The sequence below is a fragment of the Halichoerus grypus genome, chromosome 9 (assembly GCF_964656455.1).
Source record: "Halichoerus grypus chromosome 9, mHalGry1.hap1.1, whole genome shotgun sequence".
Taxonomy (NCBI): domain Eukaryota; kingdom Metazoa; phylum Chordata; class Mammalia; order Carnivora; family Phocidae; genus Halichoerus; species Halichoerus grypus.
The window spans coordinates 130353018-130370352 of NC_135720.1; the positions used below are offsets into that span (position 1 = coordinate 130353018).

Below are 17335 nucleotides of genomic sequence, written 5' to 3' on the forward strand. Positions count from 1 at the left end.
GCTAATAAATAAATAAATTAGAACCTTAAGGAGCAGATTAACCATGGCTGAAAATTAAATTACTGACAAGGACAAAAGCCTTTGAGATAATTATAATAAATGCTGAGGAAATGGGCAAACAGTTAAGATAATTAGAAAGAAGATAATAGATACAAAAGATAGACAAACACCATCTATCGTCAAGATAGTTCCTATCCCTGAGGTAGAAAAAAACAAATAAAATAACCAAAAAAAACTGTTTAAATATGTAATAGGTCCAGGTAATTTTCTGCTATCCTAATGTCCAACTATAACCACAGAGTAATAATAAAAACAATTATAATCATAATAACTTCAGAGAGAACAAAGAAGGAAAAACTGTAACATAATTTGGGAGGCTGAAAAGCAAATGGACCAATAGTAACCAATTTGGCAAATACAAGAAAGCTAAATCTCAAGCAGTCAAGAGAGCTGAGGGTCAACACAGTTTGCTTTAGAGAAATCTCAAAAGCTGGCAGCCTCAGATCCCTCTAGAACTGTGGGTAACAGAAAGAGATGCCGAACTGAGTTTTTCTCATAGAAGTTAGCTTCTTAGTATCCTTTCCCATCTCATTCTAAGCCTTGGGATTTATCATCTGGATATTTAGATTCAGTGGCTATATGCATACTGATTTCTAACTGCTGAGACAACCACCAGCACTCTACCCCAGTTCCCCTGACTTTGGCTCCCAGAATGATGGCATTTGGATGTTTACCCTCCAAGTAGAAGGAGAGATTTGGGACACTAAGCAGTTCAAGAGGACATATTTAAAGACACTCATATTTGGAGATTCTCAACAAAAAGTCCATTAAGTTCATCCTATAATGAAGCTCAAATACCACAAATGCACCCCATGAACTCAGCGCTTCCAGTCAGTTTTAGTAACTCATCTCAATCATAAACAGACAACCCAGAATTACAGGAACAAAAGGAAACCTCTAACATGAAAGAGGCAAAACAAACAAACCAACAACAACAGGAAAAGAAAAAAGAAAAACCCAAATTAGAGAAAACTGGGAAAACTATGTAGGAAAAAAATTTTTAAAGATGGTATTACTAATATCCTCAGAGATAAGGAAAACTAATGCATTCTTGAAACAAAATTAGGATGCTCTTTTAAAAGGAGATTTCAAAGAAGCAAAAGCTTTTAGAAACAGAAAACGCAAAAACAAAAACTGAAAAATTCAATAGACAAATTGGAAAATATAAGTGAGGAAGTTCTCCATAAAATACTGCAGAAAGACAAGAGAATAAGAAAGAAGGTAAGAAAATCAGAAAGCCAATCTATGAATCTAACGCTGTAATAAATTGTTACTTCAGAAAGATAGAATAAAGACAAGTGAGCAGAGGAAATCATCAGTAAAATGATTTAAGAAAATATCCCAGAACAGAGGTGCCTGGGTGGCTCAGTTGGTTAAGCATCCAACTCTCAGTTTTGGCTCAGGTCATGATCTCATGGGTTCTGGGATCAAGCCCCACATGGGGTTCCACATTCAGCAGGGAGTCTGCTTGAAAGATTCTCTCCCTCTGCCCATCCCCCTCCTCTCTCTCTCTCTCTCAAATAAATAAACCTTTAAAAAAAAAAGAGAAAAAATATTCCAGAACAGAAAGACATACATCACCAAATAAAAATTATATGTTATGAAAAGACAAATAACCTCATACAAAAATAGTCTTCCAAAGAAGATATACAAATGGTTAACACATACATGAAAAAGTCTCAACATTATTGGCTATCATGCAGATGCAAATCAAAACCATAGTGAGATACCACTCAGAAGGATGGGCAAAATCAAAAGGACAGGCAATAACAGGTATAGGCAGGGATGTGGAGAAATTGGAACCCTCATACATTGCTGGTGGGAATGCAAAATAATGTAGCTGCTTTGGAAAATAATCTAACAGTTCCTCAAAAGGTTAAATATAGAGTTACTGCATGACCCAGCAATTCTGCTCCTGGTATATACACAAGAGAACTGAAAACATATGTCTACACAAACTCTTGTACATAAATTATAAATTTTTCACACTAGCTAACCTGTGGGAAAATCCAAATACCCGTCAGTTGATGAACAGCTAAACAAATTGTGATATATACATACAATGGAATATTATTCTACAATGAAAATAAGGGAAATACTGATACATGCTGCAAAACGAATGTATCTTGAAACCATTATGCTAAGTGAAAGAAGTCAGTCAGGAAAAGTTATATAACTGTATCAATTCATTTATCTGAAATGTCCAGAAAAGGCAAATCCACAGAGCCATCACAAGTAGATCAGTGATGCCTACTGCTGGGAGTTCAGGTTGGAGTTAGTGTTGATAGCTATGGGGTTTCTTTTGGGGGGTAATACAAATATTCTAAATTTGATTATGGTAATAATGGCACAATTCTTTGAAAATACTAAAAAGCATTTAGTTGTATACTTTAAATGGGTGAATTGCATGGTAGGTAAATTATATCTCAGTAAAGTTGTTTATAGGCAAATTGTATTTAATTAAAGCATTCAAAAAATGATTGGCCAGGTTTCCAGTATAATGGATGAGAATAGATGCAACCAAGGTATTTTGTTGCCACATTTCAGAATACCAAGGACAAAAAGAAGATTCTATAGACTTCCAATGGAGGAAAAATTAAATAATAAGAATCAGAAATCTGAATGGCATCCCACTTCTCAGCAGCAACCAGAACCATGAAGAAATGCAGCAATGCTCTCAATATTCTGAAGGTAAATATCTCCAATCTAGAATTCTATAGTTAACCAAACTGCAATCAAGCAAGAGGGTAAGATAAAGATATTTCTGGCATAAAATATCTCAAAAAAAGTAGTACACCCTTCAACAAGAAGCTTCCGGAGGATGCGCTCCTTGAAATGAGCATATCAACTAAGAAGACAACAAGGGATAGAGAAATGGGTCATCCAATGCCAGAGAGAGGCAAAGAGAATTCCCAGGGAATTCCCAAGGAAAAGGGAAATCTCAAATTATAGTTATGCCCTAGATCAGAAGGCAACAATCCAGTCTGAAGTAGCAAGACAAGCAACAAATATATGAAAAGCAGTCTTCACCCAGAGCCCTTCTGCCATCTAACCCAAAACGCCTGGATGTGTCTGCTCCAGATGCTTACATGTTTTGGATTGTGTAACCACGTGCTGTGGAAATTTCTGCTCTTCCATCCATGCTCCAATATTCGATCATCTAAAGACACTCATTTCGGACCACAGAAGTGCACTTCATTCACCTTTACTTGGGAGCTAAAAGTAAGCCATAATGAGATGTGTTAATCAGAGTATCCATGATTATGCTGGGTAACAAATTAACTCTCAGGCTTTGGGGACCTATCCCTCCCATACTACATGTCCAATGTGCCTCAAGATGGAAATCGTGCTCCCAAAGTCACAGAGCACCCAGGCTTATATTAATAAACACTCTGATTCTTAATATCTTGTTCTCACATTTGCTGTGGAGGGTTAAAAGAGAGTCGGTTTAGCAACCACTCTTCAACCACTCCCAGAAACAAGATACATCTCCCACACTCCAAGCACATTGGCAAGAGCTAGAAAAATGACCCTACTCTAACCACAATGGTTCTAGGAAATGTGGCAGACCACATGAATATATGGTGAGCAATAAATATCTATACTATATAAACTGGGAAGTAAAAATTACAAAGTAGCCTAATCTCTCTGACCATATTTTTGTCAGAGATCCAGAACCTGGCTCACAGTCCATGCCTGCCAGATGCCCCACCTTGGTAAGCCCTGTGTTTTCCAGAATTCTGTTGTGACCTTGTCCACATATTTCTCCAAAGGAGGCAATTGTTAATTCTAGGGAAGCTGAAGCTAGAATGTGAAACAGAATGTTCAGCTTATGTTTTCTTCATCAGTGAGCCCTTTCCTAACATCACTAGGTTTGTATTTGCTCGCAGATTTTCAAAACTAAGAGCAGGCAGATAAAGAGAGAGAGAGAGAGAATTGTCAACACAAAAGTCAGAATAGTGGTTATCTCTAGTGGAGAGAAAGAGTAATTCAGCTGAGAAAATGAAAAAGTAACAGATTCTATTTCTTAATCTGGGTGGTAAGTGCTGGGTACATAGGTCTTTGTTTTATTAATGTTCTTAAATTAAATCTCTATCCATCCATCTACGACCACTCCAGTCTACCTGTATGTGTGTTCAGTTTCCTGTTGTGCAGTAAGGATTAACATTGACCAAAGAAAGATTTGACCCTTGACTAGCTCCTGAGAAGTAACCCATACATGCTTAGAATGCCTTTCCCGGAAAGAGTGTGTTTATTATCTAGAGGCCTTGGACGTGCGGTATCAGCTTGACTTCTGGAGAAGCTGGAGATAAAGGTCAGCCATGTGGGTCATCAGTCGTGCCTGTGTGCCTGGCCGTAGTGAAACCCTGAATTCCAGGGCATGGTGGAGCTTTCCTGTTTGGCAATACTTCATGCATGTTGGCACACAGTGTTGCTGGGATTGGTGGACCCTGATTGCATGACTCCCCTGGGAGAGGACAACTGGAAGCTCTCATCTGGTCTGAGATGCTGTCCTATGCGCCTCTTCCTTTTGCTGATTTTAATCTGCATCCTTTTGCTGTAACTAACAAATAACAGCTTTGCCACATTCTGTGAATTCTTCCGATGAAGGTGGTCTTGGGGACCCTGGAACTACACCTGGATATAAGACAGTCTTCACGATTAGTTTTTTTTTTTTTTATATAATAGAAGAAAATTTCCCTAAGTATAGAAAGGATTAAATCTGCAGAACACAGAGATATTTTGTCTTCTGTAAAAGATTTATTTTAATAGATCTACATCAAGACATGTCACAAAGAAGATCCTGGAAATTAAGTATAATGAAGGAAAAGAAATCTTCAGTCATCCAGAGGAAATGCAGTTTACTTACAGAGATAAGAAATAACTGTTGCTGAATTCCAGGGGAAAATATAAAAACATTTATAAAAATCTGAGAATGCACTACTGAAGAATACAATACTCAGCTTAAATGTATGCTCAAGTATTAAACTAACAGACCAACATTCTTACTCAGGAAATAGTCATGGGGTAGTGCGCCCATAGGCCCTTGCTGAGTTCAAGCCCCATGTTGGGCTCCACGTTAAAAAAAAAAAAAAAACACAACTGTTAAAATCATGAGTGTAGAACAGAATGAGATGTTAAAACTCTTAGCTAAATAAAAATAATAAAATAGAAGTCAGAATGTGATTGGGAAGAAGGTGGGAGGGAGGGGGAGAAAACGTGATAAATTCCTCCACCTTTCCCAGCAGAAAGCTATGGAATTTTTTCAAAAATGGACCTAACCCAAAAACATGACTCCATCTCTGATATTTTTCATAACCAACTTTCCTTGAAATAAATCTATATAATTGAGCTAATATAAAAATAACTGACATTTATGAATCACTATATTCTAGGCACTGTTTTAAATGTTTTCTTTATATTATCTCTTCTTAGCCTCACAACATCCTATGATTTAGGTACCATAAATCCTATTTTACAGATGAGAAATCCGAGGCATGGAAAATGTTAAGTAACTTGCCCAAGTTCCCACAGAAAGTTAAGGGATGGATCCTGGAAGTAATATTTTTTATGTATGGAAACAATTCTATACAGTTTGACTTCAGTTTTTTTTTTTTCCTCCCCTATGTTCAATTATAATTAAATTTTAAATCTTACTTAATATGCATAGCATAATCTCATTTTTTACAAAAATGTATTTCTTTTATCTAGCTATTTTTCTAACTACATATATGTGCATAGAAAAATGGTCAGGATATAGTCAATAATATTGCAATAACATCATATGGTAATAGATGGTGACTGCACAACAGGAAAAGAAAAAAAAATGTGGAGGAACGTTGCTCATCTAATATTAAAGAAGGTATTTCAGAGAGTTAAATTTGGGGTAATATTTGGCTCTCTGCTCTATAATTATCTATATTGTTTGAGTTTATATAATTAATAAGGTCTATAAAAAATTAATAAAACACTCTTTTAAAATGTATCTTCTAATTTTGGGGGGGGAAACAACATGCTTCTGCTGCACAAATACCATGAAATTTTGAGCAGCTATTTAAAGTGCTAGTGTAGGAGCCCCTGGGTGGCCCAGTTGGTTAAGCATCTGACTCTTGCTTTCAGCTCTAGCCCTGATCTCAGGGTCGTGAGATGGAGCCCTGCATTGGGCTCTACACTCAGCGTGGAGTCTGCTTGAGATTCTCTTCCTCTCCTTCCCCCGTCCCCGTCTAAAATAAATAAATAAAATCTTTTTTTATTTTTAAAAAGTGCTAGTATTGATTAAGACTTATGGATGGGGATGCCTAAGTGGCTCAGTCGGTTAAGGGTCTGCCTTCGGCTCAGGTCATGATCCCGGGATCCTGGGATCGAGTCTTACGTCAGGCTCCTTGCTCAGCAGGGAGTCTGCTTCTCCATCTGCCGCTCCCCCTGCTTGTGCTCTCTGTCTCTCTCTGACAAATAAATAAAATCTTTAAAAAAAAGACTTATGGATAATGGATAGGTAAACTCATTTTTGTAAAAACAGTCAATTTGCAATACAATGTGAAGAATGAATTTAGTTATGTAAAATTAAATATGGTGTGTGTGTGTGTGCATGTGTGGAGTCAGACAGACACAGAAGTAAGTTCTTCAAGATATTAGCAAGGGTTATATCTGGATATAGAATTAGATTAGATATAGATTAGAATTTGAGATAATTTTTACTCTATGTTATTGTCAGAGCTGGCCAAATCATTAATCATAAGCACCCCAATTTCTATGAAAATAAAATAAAATAAAATAAAATTGGGGGAAATTACAAAATTAAAATTGGGGTAATGGTAAAGGCAAAGGATACATTTGTATCCTCAGAGAGGTTCCCTGGTTTCTCCACTCTGGCTGTTCGGCAAACATGTGGGTGTTTGGGTTTTTTCCACTATTTTTTTCCTTTGCCTAATGATGATTTGCCTAGTGATGATTGCCTAAAACCTCGTTCTTGATTACCCTCTTTGAGATATATGACAGCAGGAGCCGTTAGGTATTGAGTCATTTTGCCAGGGAGGGGAAGAAAATGCTCCAAGGCCATTTGAATGACACGAAAGGAATTGATTATATATTTTTTTTGTCCTTATTTTGTACTTTATTTCCTCTTCAGTTTCCAGAACACTATTCTTAAATAAATTTTTATACCAAAATTAGTATAATGATATTACAGCATCTTCAAAAATCATACATTGACATTTAGGTGATACACATTATTTAGGATACTTTATATGATTTCTTTTTTTTTTTTTTAAGATTTTATTCATTTGACAGAGAGAGAGGGAGAGAGTGCACACAAGCAGGTAGAGCAGCAGAGGGAGCTGAGCAGGGAGCCCGATGTGGGGCTCGATCCCAGGACCCTGGTATCATGACCTGAGCTGAAGGCAGCTGCTTAACCGGCTGAGCCACCCAGGCACCCCTAGCTTATGATTTCCGATGTCAATTTTTATCTTTTATCATACTAAATATTGACTAGAAAAAGAGTTTTAAAAATTAACTTGGACACCATCGGTAGCAATATTTTTGACCTGTTGCTGCTCAATTAGGTGACTCAGACCAGCTGTGGCAAGATTGCCCGAGCAGGCTATTCTGCTTAGAGAACATGTCGTTCTCCATCCTTCGTTAGAATGATTTAGCCCCTTGCTACTTAAAACGTGGTTTCTGGCACAGGGGCGCAGCCCTCACCTGAGAGCTTAGGAGAAGTGCAGAGCCCTGGGTCCCACCTCAGACCTACTTTTATCAAGATCCCAGGTGATTCTCAGGCACATTAAAGCATGAGAACCGCTGATTCCAAGAACATCACATTTCTGATTCTCTCCGATGCTTGGTCAAATGTGCGCCTACATCCAGGTCAGAGAATCACAGAAGGTTAAATGGAGAATACCCACATTCCAAGGAGGAGAAAACTGGGGCGGAGAATAAGCCCATTTGGAGGAAGAAGTAAGCCAGGCTCCTCCCACCAACAGCACCCTGGACACACAAACCTGATCCAGGACTTGCAAAACCACAACCCAGAGATGTAAACTGACCTCTAGTTAGGATACCCAAAGACCAGCAACGTTGACACGAGAAATCGGAAATTAAAGACCGAGTTACTTGAATACTCTGTTGACTCTTCAGGGAGCTGATTTCCAAGCTCTTGGTACCCTGGCTGGCACCTAATAAAACACTGTGTTTTTAACCTAATAAAGAATAAATTAGGGGCGCCTGGCTGGTCTGTGGAGCAAGTGACTCTTGAACTTACCACTCAGGGTTGTAAGTTTGAGCCCCACCTTGGGTGTAGAGATTATTTAAAAATAAAAACTTCAAAAAAAAAAAAAAAAAAAAGGAAGAAGAAGAAGAAGAAATTAGATGACCATAAAGCTAAAAGAAAATTAAGACACAGAGTTTGACAGAGGAGCCCAAAGTCAATGCCAGTTAAAGGTAAATCCAGGATTTGCACTTAGATCTTTTGATTGCTCCTCAGTGTTCTTTCTACCTCCTCTCCCCATCTTGCTTTTCTATTTGTTTCCCTTTTATTTGGTCCTTTACCATCCAACTAATATAATAGGCCCAATGGGAAATGATGATTATCTCAAGAGCTACCAAAATGGAAAAAGTCATCACCCTTTCCCGTTTGTTAAAATTATCAGAGTAATGGGGGCGCCTGGGTGGCTCAGTTGGTTGGGCGACTGCCTTCGGCTCAGGTCATGATCCTGGAGTCCCTGGATCGAGTCCCGCATTGGGCTCCCTGCTCGGCAGGGAGCCTGCTTCTCCCTCTGACCCTCCCCCATCTCATGTGCTCTCATTCTCTCTGTCTCAAATAAATAAATAAAATCTTTAAAAAAAAAAAAAAAAAAATTATCAGAGTAATGGATGCTTTGTGAACATGATGAAATTATGTTGAATAAGCTTAGTGTTGAAACACCAACTTTAGGAAAAAGACAAGAAAAAAAATTCACAAGAACAGAACTAAAAATCATGGATTACCTGGAAATAAACTTAATAAATTCCGTGTAATTGTAGTTAAAACTCCAGCAACATGTTTTTAGGAGTTCGTAGGACAAGTCTAAATTTCACCTGGAATTAGAAAGAAAGGAAAACAGCCAGTAAAATCCTGAAAGAGAAGAGTAATTAAATGAGACTTGCCTCCAAGAGATTTCAGCATTTACCATAAAGCTATTGTGAATGAAACCACATCTCCCTGGTGAATTTAATTTCTAGTTTAAATCACATATTAATGATATTTTTATAACATTGAGTCTTTCTGGCTAAGAAAAAGTATGTGTCTCCCTTTATTAATACATGCTCCTCAGTAGCATCTCGTAATATTTTTTGTCTATTTATACCTTGTTAAATTTCTTTCTAAGTATTTTATGTGAATTATAGTAGTTGCTTTTTTGCTCTGTGTTGCTGTTATTGAGAATTGATCTTTTCCAACATTCTATTTTCCATTCTTTATAAAAAGACAATTCCGTGTTTAGGAATTGAATCTCTAGAAGTACTCACAGAAATTAAAGATATATAAAGTGATGTTTCACTGCATGGCTTCAAATAGTAAAAATAAGGTTTGACAAGTAAATTCTGTTCTATCCATACAATGACATACTGTGGAGTCATTTTTTAAAATGACATGGGTAGATAATGAATTGGCATGAGTCACTGTCCGAGATGTAGCATAAAGAAAAAGGGAGTTTTAAAACAGCATGTTAAATATACCATCTTATTTTCTAAATTATGCATGTCTATAGTGTTTGTATTTTCAATAAAACTCATATTATTTTGTAATTAGAAAAAATTAAAATGGGGACATCTTTAATACCATGCAGTTTATTGCAAGCATTGTGGTTAACTTGAGAGAAATAAATCAAAGCAGTTTAAGAAAGAAATTTGAAAATCAAAATATTAAAAACATTATAATCCCATGATCTTGCCCCAAACAGTATTAATATTATAATGCGTATGTTCCTACCCTTTTCCATGCTGACTTGTAAGCATATTACACAGAGTTTACTATGAATGTGCTGGCCAAATAATATCCTATTGTATGACGTCCCATAAATTACTTAGTCTTTCTCTTGCAATTGGAAATTTAGGTTGCTTCAGTTTTCTCCATCCTAAAGAACAGTATGATATGGGCCTTCAAGCAGATAGTAAACATTTATTAAATTTTAATTTCAATTAACATGATTTTCATATTGAATATCTCAAGTTGAAATCACTGCTATAGCATTCATAATTATTTATAGATATATACCATCAGCAGGATAACCACTTGAGAAATAAAAAATTCATCAAAGCTGTTTATTTGGATATTTTATAGACACAAAATAGTTATTTTATTCACTTTCTGATTGCCTTTTGTCTGGAATGCTTTATGTGCTTGATACTCAAAATAGCTTAGCAGGGTGGAAATTGCTTTGGATCATGAAGGTCAGCTGTCAATTCTTTTTGTGGATGTTTTGAGGCAAGAATTCAAAAATGACTTATGCTAGGATATAGGGGAAAGGCCTCAATGTTCTTTTATTTTATTTGTAAACCACCATTTAATTAACAATAAAAATTAAGTAAAGAAAATTGACTTGAGTTAGTAGAATACACTATTATTAAAGACCACTGCTGAAAAGAGTCATTCCCCATGCTTTGTCAGTGTGAGAATTTAAATGCCTTTAAGGAGAAAAATGAGACTACAGCACACTGAACCAATTATGTAATTCTACCAAATTTTCCAGGAAATAAAGCTCATAATGTTTATTTACGAAGGTACATGATCTCTAAGGCTGCACCTGCAACCTGCCATTAATAATTCGATTTGTCTGATTGCTGCAGATAAGGAGAATATTGTACATTGCTATGGACGTTGTAACTGCTTCTCTTTCTCATCTTTACAACATTCCTGAGGCAAGTTTAAGGTTAGTCTTTCTATCTCCACTTTACAAATGAAGAATTGACCCCCAAAGAGTTGAAGTTTCTCACCCAAAGTGATGCCACCCAGATATGTTCTATTTGAAGTTGGTGATTCTCCATGGAATGAGGGCTCTGATTTGTCTAGAAAACAGAATACGCATTTAAGACAGATTGCTTTCAAAAATCAGAAGGATTATGTAAATTTCTAACTACTTCAAAATGATATAAGCATTCAAGACGTCATTAAGCAGCATTTAAATGTGAATTTTACATCTAAGGTAGATGACAAGCTAGGCTGCCTTTATGGAGAGGAAGTGAGATTTATCGGGAATGGCATGAGCAAACTTTCTATGTGGATGGTGATATTCTAGAGGGTTACAGGAGCGGACAGATAGGTGATAAAGTGAGTACAGTAAAATTTAATGGTAGAATCTTGGTGCATATTCAGTGTTTGTTATAAAATTCTTTCAACTTTTCTGTATCGTTGAAAATTTTCTGCATGTTATAAAAATACAATAAAATGTGAAGGAAAGAAAGGGATGGAGTTTTAACCCAATATATGTTAGAAACCCATGTCTAGGCAAACAAATCACTTATATTTACTTGAGAAACTCAATTTGAAAGAATGCACAAAAAATTATATCTTAGAGAGGCATTTGGAACCTGACTACATCTCTTAAGAAAATACTGATTCATCCATATTGTATTCTAACTTTAATATAATGAAGACTGGGATTATGGATTCTTTTCTGGATATTTGAGAAGTATATTTTGTGTTCAGAATACTTCATTATTAATAGATTTCTTTACCATTCATATTGTCAGCAGCTAAATAAAAATTTTTAAGAGTTTCTTTTTTCAAATAACCATAGAGATTTAATTTCTCTTTCATTGTTTTTTCAAATGTTTTCACTATTAGGACAACCTGGAAAGCAAGCAAGGCAAATTTTTAGTAATTTAGTATGTCTGGAATAGCCTTGCCATTGAGCTTGCTTGCATTGCTCTTTTTCTGGTGCAATGGGGAAAAAACAACTTCCTGTTTGAAGGCAACAAGCTCCAGTGACAGTTGCCCACGTCGGCTGGATTCACCTCCGTGGTTTTCCTCCACTCCACATGTCTTCTGATTTCACAGTTCAAGGAGAGAAGGCAAAAATAAACAAAAGACCCCTAAATTGCCCGGGTGTCATTCTCAAAGAAAACTATTGGGGACAATTGTCTTAAAAGAATACATGAGTGAAATAAGTCAATCAGAGAAAGATAATTATCATATGGTTTCACTCATATGTGGAACATAAGGAATTGCACAGAGGACCACAGGGGAAGGAAGGGAAAACTGAATGGGAAGAAATCAGAGAGGGAGACAAACCATGAGAGACTCTGGACTCCAGGAAACAAATTGAGGGTTGCAGAAGGGAGGTGGCTGAGGGGATGCGGTAACTGGGTGATGGGCATTAAGGAAGACACGTGATGTGATGAGCACTGGGTGTTATACGCAACTGATGAATTATTGAACACTACATCAAAAACTAATGATGTACTATACGTTGGCTAATTGAACTTAATAAAAAAAAGAATATGTAACAATCTTTTTTAAATGACCTTAATAATGTAGCAGTTTTGCTTTTCTAAAAATGATGGATGGATGGAAGATGTGTGTTTTCTCTTTAATTCTACCAGGCGCATATGTGTTCAAGCTTAGTAAAGGTAAGCACTTCATTCTTTCTGGAAACTCTAGGCTCTCAGAAAACCCACCTTTGTTATGTTTCTCCTACTATAGAAGATGTGGGTGAGTTCTGCCTGCTTGTTTGCCAAAGATATTCAAAAGTGTTAGCAATTCTTTGTTGATATTTATATACTGCTCAAGGCTCTTTCTGATTTTTAAATACTTCACCAGGCTTGCTGACTTTATATCACTTAGTGGTGGGAGCTAAACCCTGTATTAATGACTATTTATATATTAATACTCTTCATAATAGTTCTATTGAATTTTTAACAACTTTCAGAAACCTGAGAATATTTGTGAAAGTTCCTTACTAAATTATTGAATATGATATGTGATATGATTAGTTTTTCCTGGGAGGGATATGCAGGCTGTTGGAACAAAAATATATGAAAAAGAAGTAACAGAGGCTGTTGGCTCTTTCCCATGAACCCAAAGAGGAAGATGTCAGAGAAGTGAGAAAGAGCTTGAAACCTAACACAGAAATCCCTGGGGAGAGAGAAGGCAGAGTCTTTGTTGCCATGTACGTGGCAGAAATGGCAGTGAGGAGCCAGGAGCAGAGGATGGGGAACTAGGTGCGGAGCATGTTTCACAGTGTTCTTTTCTCTCCTCCATTACTTTATCGGCTGTCCTTGTAGAATAGAAAAACTTTAGTTCTAGCCTAATGTCGAGTAGAGGAGTAGGTACATCAGAGAAAATCTGGAACGTGGTTTGGAAGAGAAGGGGAGAAGTGGCAAGATCAACTAGCCAACCCTCTATGAAGTCCATCCTCCTTCCACCCTGCTTCCACCCTTAGCGAGATAACTATAACTAAGTGAGGAGACTCTTCAAAAACAGCAGTGTCTGGGGCAGAGATGCTGAGGGCTTCCTGAGGAATAGGACTACTTTATGAAGAGGGTCGATGTGCAGTAACTCAGGTGTAACCTCAGAGGCATATGCCCCTTTCCCTGACCAACCTGAGGGGGGTGGAAGCTAGGGCTGAGATATTTGTCTCTTCTTCCGTCTATACATCACCTGCCAATAGGGTTCACTGATCCAAAAGATCATGAGCTTACAGAGGAAGTAAGGAGACATCCGCAAAGCACGAGCGATATAGAAGTGAGATCACATATGGAAAACCTGTGCTAAAGTAAGCAGGATTAAGGAGCAGGGAGAACCAGAATTTAAAATAAGCATAATAGAAATTTTCAATGAAATAAAGAACACTGAAAACACATGCTGTGGTCAGCAATTATAAATAAGAACCATTTAGTGAGATGGGGCATGAAAAATATTGTAGCTACATAAAGACCTTAAAAGGTGATTAATTCACAGCATAGGTATAGTCAAAAAACTGATTAAATTGGAATATCATGTCCAGGAATTCTCCAAGAAGGCATTAATAAGAAATAAAGAGATGAAAAATAGACAAGTTAAGAGATATAGAGAAAAGGAGAAAGTAAAGACAGCCTATTTAATATAAGAGTCCTAGAGGAGAAAGTACAATCTATGCTAGGAAAAGTAGGAAAGTGTAAACATCTGTATAATATAGGAGTCCCAGAAAGAGATATATATATTTAATTCAATCAAAAGAAAGTAGAAATGGGGAAAATCAAAAACAAAAGAAAATATGATAAATAAAAAACATGACAGAAAAAAGTATTCACAGTAAATGTAAATGAAATAAATTAAGAGAAACAATCTGAAGGTTTTGGGGGGCTGGGGGGATGGGCTAGCCCGGTGATGGGTATTAAGGAGGGCACATACTGCATGGAGCACTGGGTGTTATACGAAAACAATGAATCGTGGATGACTACATCAAAAACTAATGATGTATTGTATGGTGACTAACATAACATAATAAAATAAAAAATAAAAAAAGATTAAACACCTCAGATTGAATTAAAAACAAGACAAAACAAAATCCAACCAGCAGTATAGTGTATGAGATAAATTTACAATAAAAGAATATTAAATGATTGAAAATAAGGGGATAAGTTATCCAGTAAAAATGAATTAAAAGAACACATTATAGCTATTTTAATATTAGTCAAAATATAATTTAAGACAAAATTCTTAGGGATCAAAGAGAGAGATTATTTACTATAAGAGAGAAAATTGAGCAAGCTCCAAACTGATCTGGAATATAACTGCATCCAACTATGTAGTCTTAAATAAATAAAGGAAAATTGATACAAATTAATCAACTTGTGGCTGAATACTTTAATAGCCCCTTTCCAGAGTAGATTAGATAGATCATGCAAAGAAAAAAGAAAAAAGACTTAACACAATTTATAGGTATATAATTTAAATATATATATTATTTAAATATATATATATACATTCTTACCCAGCACACACCAAATATTCACAGTAATTGACTATGAATTAGGCAAGAAAGACTCAAAAAATTCTAGAGAATCAATGTTATATAGATTATATTTTCTGATCATAATGCAATAAAATTAGAAAGTAAAAACAAAATGAAGTTCAGTCTGAAAAGTCAAAATAGTTATATCCAGTTCCAAGAGATTAATTCAATTCAACAGACATTTATTAAGCATCTACTAACTTGCAGTCCTTGGATACCCACAGGGTACCCAATAATGCCCATTGAGATACAGGAAAAATATAATAACTTATTTACATTTTTCTCATACTTTTTAAAAAAATCTGCATATATTTTATAATGTACATAATTAATGTATTGGTATAATACTTCAAGTATATAAAGCATAAAAGTAGTAATACATGTTATATATTTTTATTAGTTCCCTAGGGCTGCCATAACAAACTACCATAAACTGGAAAGTCTAAAACAACAGAAATTTATTGTCTCAAATTCTGAAGGCTAATGTCCCAAATCAAGGTGTTGGCAGGACCATGCTCCCACAGGCCATAGTGAAGAATCCTTCCCTACATCTTCCTGCCTTCAGTGATTGCCAGCAACACTAGGTGTTGCTTGGCTCCCATCTACAACATTCTAATCTTTGTCTCATCTTCACATCACCTTTTCCCCTCCGTGTGTGTGTGTGTGTGTGTGTGTGTCTATGTCCGCCAGGCTTCCTCTACTTGTAAAGGAAGCAGTCATTGGATTTAGGGCCCACCCTAATCCAGTAGGAACTCATCTTAATGTGATTACATTTACAAAAACCCTATTTCCAAATAAGGTTACAGTCACAGGTACTAGGTGTTTGGACTTTTTCTGGGGACACAAGTCAACTCACAACCTTTTTTGAAGGTTCTAAGGTAGCACAAAGGAAAAGAGATCATATCCAGGTGAAAGCCTTTGTTAAAGAGGTGAGGTTTGTCTTGAGCACTAAATACCATTTCATCCAAAGAGATGAACACTCTGTAGAATGCATTCCTGGCACAGATACAGAGCCCAGGGAAGAGTCAGGAACATTGAATCTAGTTTGGTTTAGAGTTATGGATAGAAAAATAAGATGAGATCACATTGCAGAATCCCTTGGAAACCAGAAGGAAGATTTTATTTTGTTGTTGCTTTTGTTTTCTGGATTTGTTTGTTTTTTTCTTTATTGGTGACAATAGAGAACCACTGAATGTTTTTGAGAATCTTATTCTGGTAGTAGTGTGTATACAGGGTTGGGAAGATGGATAGGCAGGAGATACAGAGAAATGTTATTTAAATACCCAGGCCAAGGAGAAATAAAGACCTAAAGCCTCAATATCTATGAGAATAGGAAGGACGAAACTGATTTGAGGACTATTACCAATGTAGAAGAAATAACCTGGCAAGTGATTGTATTGATGGACAAGTGGGGCTTGAGTAATCAGGAGGCCAATAAAAATGGTCATGAAAATAGAGGAATCAAAAGGAAGATAGAAATTGTTTTTGTAAGAGTTTGAGGTTGGGGCACCTCGGTGGCTCAGGTGGTTAAGTGTCCAACTCTTGATTTCAGCTCAGGTCATGATCTCAAGGTCATGAGATCAAGCCCTGCATCAGGATCCATTCTGGGCATGGAGTCTGCATGAGATTCTCTCTTTCCCTCTCCTTCTGCCCCTCCCCCCATTTATACTCTCTGTCTCTCTCAAATAAATAAGTAAATTTTTTTTTTTTTTTTTTTGAGAGTCTGAGGTTGAAATTCTGATGTATTTAGATTTAGGACTGCCAAACAAGGATGTCAGACAGAAAAATGGAGAAGGTTTTGAATGCCCATATGACATCCAGGTTAGAGATATAATTTGGGGAGTCATCTGCCTAAATCAAGGTGACAACTAAAGCTCTACAAGTCTATTTGCTTTCAAGGAAGAAAGTAGCAAAGAAAGCAGAGATGGGGTGGGATGAAGTTGGAGGTCTTGATTTAACTGCTTATTTTTTGAGTTATCTTCCATATCCTCCAACAGATTTTACAAATGCAATTGCTGAGGATGAGTTTGTAGAAAAACAGGCCTCTCCTCTGCAATATACTGCTTTTCCCCTTCTCATATGCTCACTTTTTAATTCTTTGCCTATTAGGCCAGCTAATGTCAAGCTAATTAAAGTGGGTGGCCACAGAGAATTCTGTGGTAGATCCAAATTTTGAATAAATACCTTTAAAGATTCAGACACACACACACACAAACACAAATATAGCAAGCAGGGGCGGAGCAAGATGGCGGAGGAGTAGGAGACCTGGATTTCATCTCCTCTCAGGAATTCAGCTGGATAGG

The 17335-nt window shown here is 36.5% G+C and overlaps 1 long non-coding RNA gene across 1 annotated transcript in view; it reads right to left on the reverse strand.

Annotated features, from left to right (window-relative positions):
- Positions 1-17335, reverse strand: part of LOC118520024 (uncharacterized) — a 65107-nt gene that overhangs the window by 4765 nt on the left and 43007 nt on the right. The window contains exons 2-4 of the long non-coding RNA XR_004909484.2: positions 11032-11103; positions 9046-9135; positions 3150-3276 (exon numbers count right to left, since the gene is read on the reverse strand). This is a non-coding gene — a long non-coding RNA (uncharacterized LOC118520024). The remainder of the gene's footprint in view (positions 1-3149; positions 3277-9045; positions 9136-11031; positions 11104-17335) is intronic.